Source organism: Ailuropoda melanoleuca, chromosome 13 (genome assembly GCF_002007445.2).
Source record: "Ailuropoda melanoleuca isolate Jingjing chromosome 13, ASM200744v2, whole genome shotgun sequence".
Lineage (NCBI taxonomy): Eukaryota > Metazoa > Chordata > Mammalia > Carnivora > Ursidae > Ailuropoda > Ailuropoda melanoleuca.
Window position 1 is genome coordinate 71774157 of NC_048230.1, and position 5904 is coordinate 71780060.

Below are 5904 nucleotides of genomic sequence, written 5' to 3' on the forward strand. Positions count from 1 at the left end.
AAAGAAGAAATTCCAGCTGTGTGGACAGCAGTTTCAGCTCCTGCCTGAAAACGTCTAGCCTGCACTTCCTGATGGCCTGCCCTATGGATTTGGTATGTGCCTAACCAGCCCCACATTCACATAAGCCAGTTCATGGCAATATATTTCTTCATGTTTATATACCTCTCCTACTGGTTCTGTTGCTCTGGGGGAATCTTGACTGATTGAACTGGTCACTACAAAAGGTACTACATAATTTGTGCTGCTAGAAAAACCAAAGGAAATACCTTTAGATAAAAATGAAATTAATATTTTGCCCTAGCTGTCCATCAGCTGTGACATTGCCTAATCTATCTTATTGACTCTAGTGGAAGGCATAAAGAGGTAGTGAGAGTTATGAATAAAGAAAATTTAGGAAGACTTTAATTCATTCTTATCACCGTGGGTCAAAGAGACATTTTTGTTTCCTGATAGCATCTGTTTCCAGAGCAAAAATGAGATTTTTCCCAAAAAATATCTTCATTAGCCTAACTCAAGGACTCTTTTCTTGGGGGCCACTGTTGCTGGCTCTCAGAGCACCCTTACCTCCTGGCATTGTTGGTAAATCCTGTGCTTGTGTACTTTCAGAGGAGAGTATTCTGGGCTTTTATCAGATTTTCAAATGGGTCTGTGGTGCCAATAGGATAAAAACCACAAATGACATCTTCTGTACCTGTGTATTTAACTCTTACGTGTCACCTGCTGTGTTCATGATCTCCTCTAATCCTCACAATAATCATATGAAGTACATACTAGTATCCCATTTCACAGATGAGAAAACCAAATCTTAGGGAAAAAATGATAGTTTGTTCTACTGGCGTGGCAGATAAACAATAGAGTGTGGATTTGAATTCACATCAGATACCAAAGCTCATGCTGGGAGCTGTAGGAGGGAGTTCTGTTCAGTCCTAGACTGTTATCCGGGAACTTCCTGCAATTGTGGTGGTGGCCTGGGTGGCCCCAAGTACCTGCTTGGCCTCTGCCCACTTTGCTAGGGAGGAGGAAGTTGGAGGTGACCCCCAAGCTTTACTGAGGGCCTTCTGGCCTTCTAGCTACTAGCTTTCCACTGTGCCCCAGCCCAATGGGCTGGAGGAGGAGGAGCAGCGCGCCCTGGGGAGAGGAGGGCGGGCCCTGAGAGGGAGTTTGAAAAGAGGAAGGAAGTGGGGCCGGCAGAGCGCCTAGCCACCCCCCTGGCTGCTTCCCCACAGGAGGACGTGAGGCGCCCGCAGCTCCAGTGGCCCAGCCATGGCCCCCTGGCGCAAAACTGACAAGGAGCGACATGGCGTGGGTAGGTGTGGGCATGGGGTCCCCAGCAGGGGGACAGGCAGGTGGCCTGAGAACCTCGCTGGAAGATGCTGCGGCAGCCGGCAGCACGGGCACAGGCGGGGAACACTGACCCAAGGTCCTGGGCTCACTGACTTCCTCAGCTTGCTTCGGGGCCAGCTGGGTGGGGAAGAGGAGGCAGGGGGAGAGGAAAGTGGGCACCCTGTCCAGTCGGTTTTGCCCAGCTGGTGCCCTCTCCCACTGGGCACAGACTGCTGTCTCTCCCCAAGGCTTCTTCATCCCCTAGATGGGGTCCAGCCCAGACTGTGTGCCACAGTCCCAGGGTTTCAAAGGGTGGACTCCATTGCCCCATGTAGACAGTTGGCCTCATGGAAGGAACACCTGCCCTCTCCCTTGGCCTGGTTTGGCCCGGCCTGGTCCAGCATGCTTTCCTCCACCCCTGTCCAAAGCGATACCCATCTGCCTGCTTCTCCTGCCTGTTTCTTCTGAGTCAGATGATCCCTGATTTTGTAGAGGGTCCAGAGGGCTGTACAGGCTTGGGGTGTGGTGTTGGAAGGCGGAGTCCTTCACTTAGCCCTAGAGAACCTCTGGGGAGAAAGGCTCCTGCCAGGTTATCTGGGGATATCCAAGAAGCCAGCTTCATCAGCTTCAGCCATCTAAGCTCCCAGAAGCCTCTGCCTCAAGCTCAGGGGCGGAAGTGGTGGCTGGGGGAAGGGAGATCTTAGGTACTGGTACTCTTTCTACTAAGTGGCACCCGTGGTGCAGCCTCCGCAGACTCACTGTGGTTTTCAAACATAAGTGTAAATTTGAAAACTGCTGTGTGGTTTCCTACACAGGCAGATAAAAGTCACCACCCCCAAAGATGAGCACTGAACAGGTCAGAGGTTGGAGGACCCACGCACTGAGACAGAGAGGGAGAGAGAGAGAGAGGGAGAGAGAGAGAGAGAGGGAGAGAGAGAGAGGGAGAGAGGGAGAGAGGGAGAGAGAGAGATTAGATACAGGGAGTCCCAAGGGCACTGTTGGAGAAACACTGCCCTGGAGAGTTCAACATTTATCTATTCACTTGCTAGGCTCTAGGCACTATGGAGTGTTTTAAGGTAAATGGTCCCCATCCAGAGAACAAATAATCTATACACTCGAGGGGGCTCAGTTTCTCCATCTATAAAATGAGAAGTTTGAGCTAAAACCAATAAGGACCATGTTTAACTTCAAAGCTTCTCTAACTCTGGTGCTTCCACCTGGGGGTATTAGGCTGAAATTCGTCTCAAGGGAAGGTGGGGACTGTTATATAAAGCAGACTATTGTAGGTGGAGAGGACAATGTAGTATATAGGAGAGGAAAGCTGGACATGAAGGGCATATCCAGGAAAGAAGAGAGATGTTCCTTTCACCTGGTGGGAATGGTTATGCTTAGAGTAAGCTGGAGCCACATTTTGGAAGGCTATAAATGCCAGGCTAAGAAATTGAGACTTTTTCCCCTTAGGCAATGGGGAACCAAAGAGGGCTTCTGAGCAGGGAAGAGGCATGAACAGATTTGTGTTGAAGCCAGTGTGAAGAAAGGCTGGGTGACAGAAAGGCAAAGGTGCCTGGGTGGCAGACAGGAGACAGTATTTGTCCAGGTTAAGTAGGTCAGTAAATGGGGGAGATTGAGTGGTGCGGAAGAGTCTTACCCTTCATCCCAAGGGCTATGGTGCATTCCTGCTGTGAAGGCCCTGTGGTATAGTGTGAAGGTCGTGGGCTCTGGTGACAGACTGACTGTTCTTGAATTCCAGTTTCTAACACTTTCCAGCCCTGTGAGCTAGACAAGTTACTTACTCTCTCCAGACCTCAGTTTCCTTGTCTGTATAATGGGGATTATAATAGCACCTGCTTCCCAGAGTTGTTGTAGAAATAAAGGAGTTCATCCACATAAAGTACTTAGAATGACAATTATACAAAGCAGTCCTCATTAGATGTTATCAATTATTACTCTTAGACTTTGTCCTCTGCATGGGGGTTTAGTTGAGGACATGACATCACAGGATGGGACAGAGTTACATGGAGTAGGGTTCCCACCCTCCCTAGCAGAGGAAATCCTACTTAGGTGGTCAGGGATTGGGAACTCTGTTAGGCACTAGGCCTGGAGGTTTCTTGATCTGATGGTATAGCTGACATTTTTCATGCCTACTTAGGAAAATTCTATTTCATAGAAGTTCAGAAGGTCTCTGACCCTCTAGGGATCCAGAGAGCACTTAGAAGGTGCCTACTCATCAAAGAGGTTCTCTTTTGTCAAGATGAATGCTGGACTCTTTCTCAGGCCCTGGGTAGATGGAAGGGAAAGGCAAAGTTTAGGTTATGATGAGGTGGGGGCCTGGAGTCATGGGACAGAAAGAATAGGGACCTAACAGTAAGGAGTCTGGATTTTAGTTCCGACACCATCACTATTTGCAGACAGACCTATCATCCAGTTTCTCAATGTAAGTCTAGGTTTGAAATTTTTCTATTTTAAGGTGTTCGTTTATGAAGACCATTTGAGATAATGAGTATAGGGGCTTGAAAGAAGACAGAGAGAAACATATAACTGATTAGTGGGTTCTCAGAATATCTTCAGAGTCCCAGCCAGGCCTAAAACACAAGGAGAACCTGAGGTTTGCTTTCCTATTTATTTTCCTCATCAGTGCTGGTGTCATTAGCCAGCCTTCTTCTGGCTTAATTCTCAAGGACTGCTTGTGTCTGTCTGTCTCATGGGCTGGCTTTACACGAGACTGCTTCATCACCAGAACCACTGGCTTCTTTCTCATCTTGGCTGGTGGGCAGCCCCAGTGACCTGCATATAGATGCCTTGTCAGATTATTTTTCCTTCCTTGGTGGAGCATTAATATGTGATCCATTAGAATTACAGAAAGTTCCAGAAGTGAGACAAAACAGTATGACTATGAAGTAAGAAAAGGCACAGACTGCCTTCGAGGAGATGTGTAATGTTAGAAGCTTGGGCTGTGAAGTCAGAAGTGATTTCAAATCTGGGCCTGTTTCCTCATCAATAAAGTGGAGGCAATAATGATAATGTGGCCTTGTGAGACTGTTGTGAGGATTGAATGGGGTAATGCATGAAAAGCAGTTAGTAATGTGGTTGGCTCAATGAAAGTTAGTGAATAAGGTCAAGGGGCTACCTAATAGTTGCAGAGCCAAATGAAACATAGCATAATGCACCCTAATACCAGATTCAGGACAGTTATGCCTTTGTATAGTGTGATGTTTCGTAGTTTGCAAGACCCAGTCTCATGCAATATCTCTGGCTCCAGAACATCCTGTGAGGCATTGTTTTCATTTTACAGATGAAGAAACCAAGACCAAGAGTTCACATAATTTGGAAGTACTTGGGCTTGGCCCTAAATTCAATTGACTTCAGACCCCAGGTCCTTTGCACCACACAAGGAAGGAATCCAGGAGGGCGGACATCATAGATAAAGGCAGGGTGTTGGAATGTATGTGGCATTGGGTCAAATAATAAATATTCTGCTTTGGTTTTAGTAGATGATTGCAAGAAAACAAAACAAAACAAAACTTTGGAGAGGTAGATTGCAGCCAGATTGTGAAGGGCTTTGAGCGCCAACCTTGTAAATTTGGACTTCATTCTGTGCACAGTGGAATTTTTGAGCAGATATGTCACCTATAAGAATTTAATATAATTAACTGTGAGAAGGGCAGCGATTGGACATAGAGGTACAAGAACAGAAGTACATGAAATTTACTTGTCCCCTGACTGCCTGATTAGTTAACTCTGAAAGAGTCCACTTAAAATTAACATTTCCTTTGGCCTTTACTATCTTAATCCTCTCTTAATCTCAGTGATGAGAGCTTCCATGTTGGAGGAGAGAAGGGAGAGCAGAAAAGGAGGAGGTAGAAAGAATAAGTAACAGTGTCAGTTAAGAATAAGTGTGATGGGTGATAGAATACCTCCAAAACAGTGGCTTAACCAAACTAGAAGTTTATTTCTATCTCAAATAGAAAGCCCAGAAATGGTCCATGAAGAGGTGGTAGAGTGATTAATTTTCTGCTGCACTTCTTCCTTGGCACGAGGCTTCTGCCTCCTGAACCAAGCTTGTTGCTCAGGCTCCAGCTGTCAGGTCCCCCTTCCAACCAGCAAGAAGGATAAAGGGAACAAGAAGGGCATGGCCTTTTTCTTTAAGGATACTTATCCGAAGGTCCTCTTAACACTTCCTCTTGTATCCTATTGGCTAAAACGTGATCACATGACTGAACCTAGCAAGGGTAGGTAGGAAACGTAAGTCTGTAATGTAGGCAGCCATGCACCTGGCTGAAAATTAGGAGAGCCTTTCCTAATGAAGGAGGGGAAGAACGTTATTGGGGATGATATATTAGTTTGTTTAGGGCTGCCATAAGAAAGTGCCATTGGGGCGCCTGGGTGGCACAGCAGTTAAGCGTCTGCCTTTGGCTCAGGGCATGATCCCGGCGTTATGGGATCGAGCCCCCACATCAGGCTCCTCTGCTTTGAGCCTGCTTCTTCCTTTCCCACTCCCCTTGCTTGAGTTCCTCTCTCACTGGCTGTCTCTATCTCTGTCAAATAAATAAATAAAATCTTAAAAAAAAAAAAAAAAGAAAG